Here is a 12,606-nt window from a genome sequence, read left to right on the forward strand (position 1 = left end):
GGAGCACCTTGCTCCAAAAAAAACTTGGGATGTTTTCTTACAGTGCGTGTGCTATATAACGTTGCTGTTGTTGAGAAGTCTTAGGAGAAGCCTCCTCCTTGAGGAGGCATATTTGAATTCCACCAGCAGGCTGCAAATGCAAGATGGACACCCTGCTGTAGCTCGCTGCTTGCAAGGGTAGAAAATCAGCCAGCTCTCATGCTGTGCCAGCCGGTTCATCGATGCTACATGGAGGGGATTCTTGGAAGAATCTCCTCCTAGCCCCACAAAATTAAAATTAACATTTTTTGGCCTATGACAGCTGTTAGTTGGACCACTGAACGCCTGGTTAAAAATGGGTAGAGCATGCTTGGTATACACCTCGGCATCATTCATGTCTGAAAATCTGACTCTGGTTGTTGACTTATCTTCATTCCCCCAACATTATTTACATCAGGATGTATGGACATTAAGGTTCTTTCCAAGAGCCATCAATGTTAAGATTAATGAGGTCTGCATATATTACATTCATGCCATCAAGTGTGCTACCAATCTGGGAATTGGAGCCTCTGCATGTATTAATCCCCAATAACGTGTAGTATATGCATATTTGACTGCAAATGTGGTTATTATTTGTAAAAGGAATATGTGTCCCATTTTTATCTTTGCCATTGAAGGTGGGCGAAGGTAATGTTTTCACTCAGTCTGTTAGTCTGTAAACAATATATATCAAAAACTAATGGACAGATTTCAATGAATGGTACACAGATAGGGTATGGCCCAAGGAAAAACCGCTTAGTTTTTGGTGAAGATGTGGATCCAGATCCAGATCCTGGATTTTTTTTAAAAAAGGATCCATTTGCTAATTAGGAGATAAGGCAAATTGACTTTTTGTTTTACAATGTTGTGGGCTGTTTGATTTAGAATGTTTTTGGTTGTTTTAGAATGTTGTAGATTATCTTAGCTGCTGTAGTGCAATTTGTCACAGCTGTCAAAAAGTGAGCAGAGTTTTCAGAGCAGGTTGTTGGAAATGGAAGCTCTTAATAAAAAAGCTTTTTTTTTTTTAGCTTTATAGTTACAGAACATCAACCAGGCAGAGAAAAGCCTCAAGGAAGAGATGTGTAATAATGTTGAGTTAACACAGTGTGGTGGAGGTATGCGCTCTACTGAATGCCCTCTTCACTTGTTATACTATTTGGCTACCTTGGGCTCCATTTATGCACAACAGTATGTGTGGGTGAGTGTTTGTTGGGGGCATGTATTGAGGTGTTTGCCCCAGTTTTAATCTTTTGTCCTCCATCTCTGTTCATGCAACCTTAAATGTGCAGAGCAGGTGGCCTTGCAGGCTTCCATAATTCAGACCTGAGCTTTCCACAGAATATTGCATACAAATCAGCATTCAATGGCCCAGATCTTCTGGTTTTCAGATCGTCAGAGCTGGATAGCTCTAGTAGTAGACTATGACCCAAGACGCGCATTGGGACCCGGCAGAAGTCCTGGCACACTGAGCTCCGTGGGAATTGCCCGGGAAGTTTGAACTCCTAATGAAACCCTCCATGAATGCCTCAAAATCTGAGTTAGACTCAGATGTCAGACAGTTCCAGGGGCCTTAAATGAATAGTTACCCAGGAAACATTAGACAGAAAAATCCTAGTCTAACTCCTAGTTAAATACAAAAATAATCCCCCACTCCCCACAATCACTCGCACTGAACCACCCCCCCCCCCCCCCGAGCTCCTAACCTCATGACTACCCTCCCAATGCAACTACCCACTCACCACCTACCCACCTCACCCAACTCTCCTACCTGCTACCATATCCACTTACCACCTCACCCACCAGCCACTCTACCTACCTATTACATCACCACCTGCCACCCTACCCACTTACATCCACTCACCTATTCACTAACATTCATCCATTCACAACATTCACATTGGACATTTAGGCCGGGACTTTCTGGTCCTGCCCGCTACGGGAATCAGCACTGGTGGGACTGAAAAACTTGGAGAGCAGCCAAAAGTCCATTGACTTTGGACGGGAATTTACAATCCTGCCATTATCCCTCCCTTACAACAGTTAGTGCCATAAAAAGGATGTGTGGCTTGTTTTCCCCTTGATGCAACAATGCTGTAATGGAGTTCTCCAATGGGCTGTATGCTCTGCATTTCTGACAGAAATGTCCTAGTAGACTTTCTATCTCCGCTTGAGAGGTAGTCTTATAGAAATGCAAATGTGAGGCCCAGTACAGCTCTCAGTAAATCTTTGTGAAGGGGTTCTTGACATCAGCAGGTGTGAAATTCCAGAGAAGGATGTCATGGCTTGTCTAAATTGTAATTCACATTGGAACTTTCTAGAAACTGGTCAACTTGCAATAGCAGACGTCAGGTGGCTTGTGAGAGCCATCTTAAGTCGGTGTCTTTTCTTGCTTTTAAAAAGTCCCTTTTAAAGAGTTCAAGATATGTTTGATCAGCCGATGAAATTACAGATTGATATCACCCACGCACAAGTGACAATGCAAAGATGGAACGTTCATGCAGATAAAAAGAAATGATTTTAACATACCTCTGGGTTAACTATTTTAGTGAAACATACCAAAACATTGAATTGATTACTGCTGAATCCTTGCCTGGGTAAGCTTTGCACCAGCCCCATGCCTGACTCCTAACTCAGCAGATTTTCTGCAATCTGGTAAATTTAAATGATTTTTCCTGGGATATTCACCTCAGCTGAAATGAAGAAAATGGATGCCACAGGATTGGGTTACTTGCCATGGTGAAATATAGCTGATGGTCCACAGGATCAAAAACCCTTTCTTAACCGATTATGATTTTAAATCTTCCCTGCATGCTCATAATAACCAGGTGCAGGGAATGCTGCAGCATTCCTAGTCTCCAGAACCACTGTGGTAGAAATCATTGGAAAACTGTTGTATGATGTAGAATGCAAGTGCGGCTCTGTTAGTCCCACCACACCGCCTTTCCCTGTAGCTCTTCAGGTGCTTATCCAATTCTCTATTGAGAACCATGATTGAATCTGCCTTCACCAATTCTCAGACAGTGCATTCTAGATGCTAACCACTCGCTACATAAGAAAGATTTTCCTGATATTGCCAGGGCTTCTTTTGTCATTCATCTTAAATCTGAATTCTCTGTTTCTTGGCTATCCACCAATGAGAATAATTTCTCTCCATCTACGCTGTTGAGACTCCTCATGATTTTGAACACCTCAATCAAATTTTCTCTCAACCTTCTCTTCTTTAAGAAACCAGCTTCTCTGATCCATCCATGTTTCTGAAGCTTCTCATTCTGGAAGCATTCTTGTAAATGTTTTCTGCGCCCTCTCTAAAGCCTTCACATCCTTCCAAACTGGAGTGCCCAGAATTGGATACAATACTCCAGCTGAAACCGAAGCTGTGGTTTACAAAAGTTCATCACAACTTCCTTGCTTTATATTCTATGCCTCGATTTATAAAGCTCAGAGCCCCATATGGCTTTTTAACCTCTTTCTCAGCCTGCCCTGCCGCCTTTAACAATTTGTGCACATATACCCCCAGGTCCCCCTGTTCCTACAGCCCTTTATAATTGGACCCTGGCTTCTTTCTGCCAAAATATATCACACTTCTCTGCATTAAATTTCATCTATAGTTTGTGTATCTTTTGAGTATGCTCACCCATATGATGCTGGGTGTTTCATGATTCCCTGTCACTTGGGTGAGAAAATCCCAGAAAATCCTAGATGCCTCCTGATTCCCTGCCCCTGTCTAATAGAACTAATGGAACTTTCAGCAGATATCCCAGCTAATCTTGGAATTATGTTGTAGAAAGCTGTTTGAATCAGGAATAGAGAGCTATCTTCACAACAGCGGTCAAATGTGAGGCTTTTTAAACTATGGGGTAGAAATTGGTAGGCCAGCACAAGCCAGTGCAGGGAACAATTCCTGCTCTGGGATGGGTAGGCCTCAAATCAATATTGGGCTTCAGAACTCATTTTAACAACACCAACAACCTGTGGCTGTCTAACGCCTGTTCAGTAGAGGCCAACAATAGTGATAAGCATCTGCGAGGGTCCTGCTCCTCACGAATCCACGGTAAGGTATTTTTTAAAGAAATATGTGAGGACCATTGGTTAGGCCTCATGTGGATCAAGTAACCCTGATCAGAAAAACCTGCTCCAGAGGTGAGGTGAGAGTGACTGCCCTTGACATCAGAGCAGCATTTGACCGAGTGTGGCTTCAAGGAGCCCTAGCAAAACTGGAGTCAAATGGGAATCAAGGGGGGAAACCCTCCACTGGTTGGAGTCCTAACTAGCACAAAGGAAGATAGTTGTGGTTGTTGGAGGTCAATTGTCTCAGCTCCAGGACATCACTTGCAGGAGTTCCTCAGGGTAGTGTCCTCAGCCCAACCATCTTCAGCTGTTTCATCAATGACCTTCCTTATATCATAAGGTCAGAAGTGGGGATGTTCGCTGATGATTGCACAATGCTCAGCACCATTCACGACTCCTCAGATGCTGAAGCAGTCCATGTCCAAATGCAGCAAGGCCTGGACGATATCCAGGCTTGGAATGATAAGTGGCAAATAACATTCACGTCACACAAGTGCCAGGCAATGACTATCTCCAACAAGAGAGAATTTAACCATCATCCACTATCCCCCACTGTCAATATCCCAGGGGTTACCATTGACCAGAAACTGAACTGGACTAGCCATATAAATACTGTGGCTACAAGAGCAGGCCAGAGGCTGGGAATCTTGCAGCGAGTAACTCACCTCCTGACTCCCTTGTCCACCATCTACAAGTCACAGGTCAGGAGTGTGATGGAACACTCTCCACTTGCCTTGATGAGTGTAGCTCCAACAACACTCAAGAAGCTCAACATCATCCAGGATAAAGCAATCTGCTAGATTTGGCACCCCCCTCCACAAACATTCACTCCCTTCATCACCAACGCTCAGTGGCAGCAGTGTGTACCATCTACAAGATGCATTGCAGCAACTCACCAAGGCTCCTTAGACAGCACCTTCCAAATCCACGACTGCTGCCATCTAGGAGGACAAGGGCAGCAGACACATGGGAATACCACCACCTGGAAGTTCCCCTACAAGCCACTCACCATCCTGACTTGGAAATCTATTTCCGTTCCTTCACTGTCGCTGGGCCAAAATCCTGGAACTCCCTCACTAACAGGATGTACCTACACCATATGGACTGCAGCAGTTCAAGATTGCAGCTCACTGCCACTTTCTCAAGGGCAATTAAGGATGGGCAACAAAAGCCCACATCCCATGAATGAATGAAAAAAAGTTGAATTTCTGGAAAAGGTCCAAAATGGTGCTACACCCTCTATTAGCATTCTTAAAGGGCCAACTGCCTGTTTTTGATGCCAGGGACATCTCTACAGCACCCGAACCAATGTGGCATTGAATGTGTTTCCAAGACTTAAATTTTGAAAAAGAATTTGAGAATAAAGGGGAAAGGGAAAAGAGTTGAACAGTTCTGTTGGAGAACTGGGCTGCAATGTGCCTAATGACCTTTTGCTGTCCTGTTCATTCTGTCAGGTTTTGGTCCACTAGAGGGCACTAGAGTTCTCTTAGGCCAGGGATTTCCTCAAGAGCTGCTGCCACTATTGAACTGCAGGAGAAAATCATGAGCATGTAAATGGGGGGGTTTCCATTGCATTTCCGACAAAGGTTCAGTGTCAGAGCAGCTGCAGCCTCAGAAAATTCCCAAACTTAGACTTTGCATCAATAAGATAAAAACAAAAAACTGCGGATGCTGGAAATCCAAAACAAAAACAGAATTACCTGGAAAAACTCAGCAGGTCTGGCAGCAACGGCGGAGAAGAAAAGAGTTGACGTTTCGAGTCCTCATGACCCTAATCCTCTTGGACCTCCACTATCCTTAAGGGCTTCTTCGATCTCTCTGAGTACTTTGAGGTTCCTCAGGGATTCGATTGTTCCCCCTTATCTATACTGCTAGTAACATCCTCAAAAAACTCCAACAGGTTTCATAAATTCATGTTGACTCTATCAGATCAATATTTTCTAATTATCACTTCCTTTATAATAGATTCTAGTATTTTATCTACTACTGACATCAGGCTAACAAGTTTGTAGTCCCCTGTTTTCCTGTTTACATTCATATTCAATTCTCTCTTTCTTCACCAGACTCTTGGTCCTCCTTTGCTGAACTCTAAAATGCTCCCAATCCTCAGAATTACAGTTTTTTATTGCAGTTTATAGTAAATCTGATCAAAGAATTGTGTGTGATCTTGTGTAAGTAGATTATCATCTAGCGGATAGTGACATTGATAACTGGATTGTTGCTCACCCACTTCCTCTCAATGGTTGAAAAGTTTCTTAATTTACAAAGATGTAGTTCTGGAGTTTGGCAATCACATCTGATGTGCACCGAGGTAAAAAAATGACTTAAAATGCAACAGAAGAGTTGGAATCCTCAAACAGGTCACAGCTGGTGTGGAGGCAAGAAGTTGCATTTATATAGCACCTCATCTGTCTTCAGGATGTCACAAATAGGTTAATCGTGTTAAAATATAAGATGATAGAGAAGCAGAGGCAGGCATTTAAGGAGATACTTCTTAACTCTCAAGAAAGATATATTTAATTGAGAAAGACTCCATTGAGAATGATGAACTATTCATGGTGAACTAAGGAAGTCATGGATGGTATCAAATTAAATGAAAAGGTGTAGAATGTTACTAAGATTAATAGACCAGAAGATTGGAAACATTTTTGAAACCGGAAAAGGATGCTTAAAAAAAAATAGATGGAGAAACTGGAATATGAGAATAAATTAGCAAGAAAAATGGACAGTAAAAACTTCTACAAGTAGACAAAATGGAAGAGAGTAACCTGAAGTAAACATTAGTCCCTTAGAGGATGGGACTAGGGAATTAATAATAAGAAACAAGGAAATGGAAGAGATTTTGAGCATTTATGTTGTACCTGTCTTCACAGTAGAAGACACTAAAAGCATCTCAAAAATAACTGAAAATGAGGGGCAAAAAGGAGGGAGGAACTGAAAACAATCACAATCATTAAAGAAAAAGTATTAGGAAAACTAATGGAACTCAAGGTTGACAAGAGTCCTGGATCTGATGGCCTTGATCCTGGAGTCATGCAAGAAGTTACTGCAGAGATAGTCGATGTATTGGTTGTAATCTTCCAAAATTCCTGAGATTCTGGAAAGGTCCTAGCTAACTAGAAAACCAAAATGTAACACCTCTAATTCAAGAAAGGAGGGAGACAAAAAGCAGGAAACCATAGGGCAGTCAGTCTCATATCTGTCACTGGGATAATGCTGGAATCCATTATTTAGGAAGTTGTAGCAGGGCATTTAGAAAATCATTATGCAATCAAGCAGAGTCAATGCGATTTTATGAAAGGGAAATTGTGTTTGACAAATTTATTTGATGTTTGAGAATAGAACAAGCAGGGTGGATAAAGAGGAATCAGTAGATGCAGTGTATTTTAATTTCCAAAAGGCATTAGATAAGGAGCACACAAAAGGATACAACACAAGATAAGAGCTCATGGTATTGGGGACAATATATTAGGAAGGATAGAGATTATCTAACTAACAGGAACCAGAGTCATGATAAATGGGTCGTTTTCAGGTTGGCAAACTGTAACTACTGGGGTGCCACAGGGATTAATGCTGGGGTTTCAACTATTTACAATACAATAATGACCTGGATGAAAAGACAAAATAAGCCAAATTTGCTGGCGATGCAAAAATAGGTGGGAAAGCAAGTTGTGAGGAGGATGCAAAGAATCTGCAAAAGGATAAAGATAGGTTAAGTGAGTGGCCAAAATAATGACAGATGGAGTAAAATGTGAGGAAATGTGAGGTGGTTCACTTTGGCAGGAAGAATAGAAAAACAGAATATTATTTAAATGGAGGAAGACTGCAGAATGCTGCAGTATAGAGGGATCTGGGTGTTCATGTAAATGAATCACAAAAAGTTAACATGCAGGTATAGCAAGAAATTAGGAAGACAAATGAAATGTTGGCCTTTATTGCAAGGGGGATGGAATATAAAAGTAGTGAAGTTTTGTTACAACTGTACAGGGTGTTGATGAGACCAACTTATAGCGTGTGGTTTTGTCCTTCTCATTTAAGAAGGGATATAGTTGCACTTGTGCCAGATCATATAAGGGTCACTGGGCTGATTCCCAAGATTCTTATGGGGAAAGGTTGAGCAGGTTAGGCCTATACACATTGTAGTTTAGAAGAATGAGAGGTGATTTTATTGAAATGGATAAGATTCTGAGGACGCTTGACAGGGCACATGCAGCGAGGATGTTTCCCCTCATGGGGGATTCTAGAATTAAGGCAGACACTTTCAGAATAAAGGGTCTCCAAGTTAAGATGGAGATGAGCAAGAATTTCTCTCAGACGGTTGTTAATCTTTGGAATTATCTACCTCAGAGAACAGCGGATGCTGAGTCATTGAATATATTGAAGGTTGAGTTAGACAGATTTTTGATCAACAAGCGAATCAACCATTATGGGGGGCAGGCAGGAAAGTGGAGTTGAGGCTAAAATCCAATCATCTCATTGAATGGTGGGGTAGGTTCGAGGGGTCGAATGGCCTACCCCTGCTCTTATTTCTTTTTTATTACGTTGAAAGTGCTTTAATTAAGTACCTTTGAAGTTTTGGAACTGTGTCAGCCAACTTGCACACAAGGTTCCACAAACAACAACTTAACAATGACCAGATAATCTGTTTTAAGTGATGTTGTTTGAGGGATAATCAGTGAGAACACCACACCTCTTTAAATAATTCCACAAGTTCTTTAGCACCCAATTGAAGGGGAAGATGGGGCCTCGGTTTAACATGAGTTTAGAACTCCCCAAGTACTACACTGGAGTGTCAGCATATATATCTCATAGGCTCATAGACGTCTACGGCACAAAAGGAGGCCATTCAGCCCATCGTGACCATGTCAGTCAACAAAGATCTGACTACCTGTGACCACTATCTGACTTTCCGTGCACAAGATGCTGGAGTGGAAATTGAAGCCATAACTTTCTGAATCAGAGGCAAGAGCACTAACAAACCAACAAGTTACTGCTGCTGACTGAACTTTGTGCAAAGGGATTGCATGGGAATTTGGGCACATCATTCACCACACTCTGCACCATGTCCCATCTTTTAAGATGGCACAGTCCTTACGGCAAAATCTTCACTTTATGCAATCTCTTGCCTGATACTTTCTGCTAGGAGTACTAATTTGGAAAATCTATTGACCCATTTACCCTCTCCCTGTTCTTTGCAAGTCAAAGGTTAAATATAGAGCTGACTATCATTTATTGAAAGAGGGTTGCTGGACACTCTGGGCAACCGGTAAATGGCCTGGTCGGTGCTCCTTTTTGGCCAAGTTTCTTGTTATAGTGGTTCTAGCTGTTACTATACCACCTAACCTACAAAAGATATATATTTTTAAGTTAGCAGCTTTTTTAAAAAAAATGAAAAGCCTGATATACATGGTATGAATGTAAATGTGTTCTACTGCAAGGCTTTTTACCATTTTACAAGTTTATCCCGTTCTTGTGGCAGCACTTTCGCTGGGTGATGTAAATCCTGAAAGCTAACTCCAAAACTTTTGTTTAAAAAAATAGTGCATAGTCATGTCTCTCTGTGGCTGTTGTATATTATTGGACAGATGGGTGAAGTTGAACACTGTCCATTCACTTTTTAAAAATGGGTTCAAATCCCCAGAAAGTCTTGTCTCCCTTCAAGTCTGCCTTTTTTTTCTTAACCTAATTCTAAGTGATTATCAGTTCACAGAAGAGAGGCACATGTTATTTGACATACTTGCGATCTATCTCAATGGTCATGGGGGCTGGGTTGAGGATAGGAGATACAGTAGCTTGAAACATTGACCTTTTACTTCCTAAGAGTTTGAGTTTATCCTGGAATGAGACATGTACGAAGAATGCGACTTAGGATAATTTCAAGCCAGCACCAGACTGCCTAGCCTTTGGTCTTCAATTCACCATGATATTTCTGCAGCTATCATTCTGCTAAATCACTCCCTCACACCCACGTTTGATGCCTTTGTTCCCACTAAAACCGTTACTCTCTCACCCTTGTCGTTCACCTTGAAATGCCCTCATTCCTGCTCCCCTAAGTCCAAAAGCTGCATACTTGAATGGCTAAGCCAATTGCTCACCATAAACAATCATCAGATCTGACTGGACCACATAAAAATTGGGTCCTGGCCTCCATTGCCAAAACTGCTCATTATTCCAGGATCATTCTGGCTTCTCTTCACTACAAACAATCGCCTGAAACCCCTCATTTGGTGAAACCTCTTTCCTCCATTTCTGTCATTCTCATTTCCAGCAAGTGCAAAGAGCTCATAGACTTCTGTCACCACTATTGAGACCATTCATTCAGCTGCCTCTGTCACATTCTTCCTTTCCACTAGTCCCCAAGGCTAAACTTTCCCAAGGTTCTCATACTCAACAACTCCTTCCCTGAAATCACATCTTTCTCTAGTTTCTCTCCTATCTCACCTCAGGTCCTCACTGAGCACATTCTATCTATGAGACCCTACTCCCTCAATCCTATTCCCACTAATCTGTTGACCAAGCAACTTACCTTCTTGGTCCCCATGTTAGCTGTGATTGTTAACAGTCTTTTTCTCTTCCGGTACTGTCTCACTCCTTTCAAAACTGCCATCATCTCTCCCTTGATCCCTCTACAAGCTACCTCCCCATTTCCAACATCCCTTTCCTCTCCAACGTTCTTGAACAAATTGTCTCCTTCTGAATCATGCCCGTCTTTATTGGAGTTCCATATTTCAACGCTTCCCATTAGGTTTCTGTTCCTGCCACAGGGCTGATATAGCCTGTATCAAAGTCACAAATGACATCCTATGTGACTGTAACTGTGGTAAACCATCCCTCCTCGCAGTCTTCTTGACCTCCTGCAGCCTTTGTCCTATCTGACCGTGCCTCCTCCAATATCTCTCCTCCATTGTCCAGCTGGGTGGAACTGCCCTCACCTGGTTCCATTTTTATCTATCAAATGGTAACCAGAGAATCATCTGAAATGCCTTCTCTTACCACCCGACAACAAAAATCTGTATGTATACAGCACCTTTAGCAGAATAAAACATCCCAAGGCATTTCACAGGAGTGTTCTTAAGCAAAATTTGACACCGAGCTACATTATTAGGGCAGATTATCAAAAGCTTGGTCAAAGATGTAGGTTTTAAGGGACATCTTGAAAGAGGAAAGAGAGGTAAAGAGATGAAGAGATTTAAGGTGAAATTCCAAAGCTTAACGCCTTGGCAGTTGAAAGCACAGCCACCAATGGTGGAAGGATAAAAATTGGAGATGCTCAGGAGGTCAGAGTTAGAGGAGTTTGGATAGCTGAGGGTTTTATGGCTGGAAGAGGTTACAGAGATAGGGATGGATGAGGCCATGGAGGGATTTGAAAACCAGAATGACAATTGTAAATTAGAGGTTTCCCTTAATCTGAAGCCAATGTAGGGTCAGCAAGCACAGGGCCATAGAGTGAATGGTGTGAGGCAGCAGAGCTTTGAATAAGTTTGAGTTTATAGAGGGAAGAATGTGGAAGTACCGGTGGTGCAATGTTCTATTTTTCAGTCCCCCAGTGATCTATCCTTGGCCCCCATTAGATTCCACATGTACACTGACGACATCCAGCTATATCTCACTACCTCTCTTGGCCTCCACTGTCCCTGATTTGTCACAGTGCCTGTCCGACATCCAGTCCTGGATGAGCAGAGATTTCCTCCAACTAAATATTGGGAAGATCAAACAGTTATCTTTCCCACAACAAATTCCATTCCCTGGCTATTGACTCCATCCCTCTCCCAGGTTACTGAGGTTGAACCAGAGCATTTACAATCTTGGTGTCATATTTGACCTCGAGATGTCCTTCTGACCACCACATGTCCCCACCATCACTAAAACTGCCATATTTCAATTTCCGTAACCTTGGCTGACTCCAGCCCTGCCTCAGCTCATCTGCTGCAGAAATTATTATCCATGCCTTTGTTACTTCTAATCTTATGCCCCACATCTTCCAAACTCAATAAACTTGAGTTCATCTAAAACTCTGCTACACATATCCTACCTCTTACCAAGTCCCATTGTGTGCTCACTGACCTACATGGTATCCAGGTCCTTATGCTTAGATGTTCATTCTGCTTTTAAAATCCCTCCATGGCATCACCCCTCCCTGTCTCTGTAATCTCTTCTTGTCTTTCAAATTTCCAAGACCCCCATTCAAAACAGTGTACCCTATGTCCAATTTCACATAAGACCAATTCAGCCAGCATGCTTGTCATTGCTGACCTAAATTGCTGACCTGATCTTCCAACTCTAATACCATTGCCTTCTAATACCATCACAGGTAGATGTGCTGTTGGGGTGTCTATGATGAACTGTTACTTTGGTAATATATTTTACTTGGATTTCTTCACCTGTGTACGTTTTCAACTTGGCAGATGTTTGTTCCAAATTTAATTGTTGATCACCTTTATTTAGATATCTGAAACTGTGTTTTCCTATTACAGTGGTAGAAGCTCCCATGTCTATTTCCATTTTTAATGGTTTACCATT

Source organism: Carcharodon carcharias, chromosome 6 (genome assembly GCF_017639515.1).
Source record: "Carcharodon carcharias isolate sCarCar2 chromosome 6, sCarCar2.pri, whole genome shotgun sequence".
NCBI classification, from domain to species: Eukaryota; Metazoa; Chordata; class Chondrichthyes; order Lamniformes; family Lamnidae; genus Carcharodon; species Carcharodon carcharias.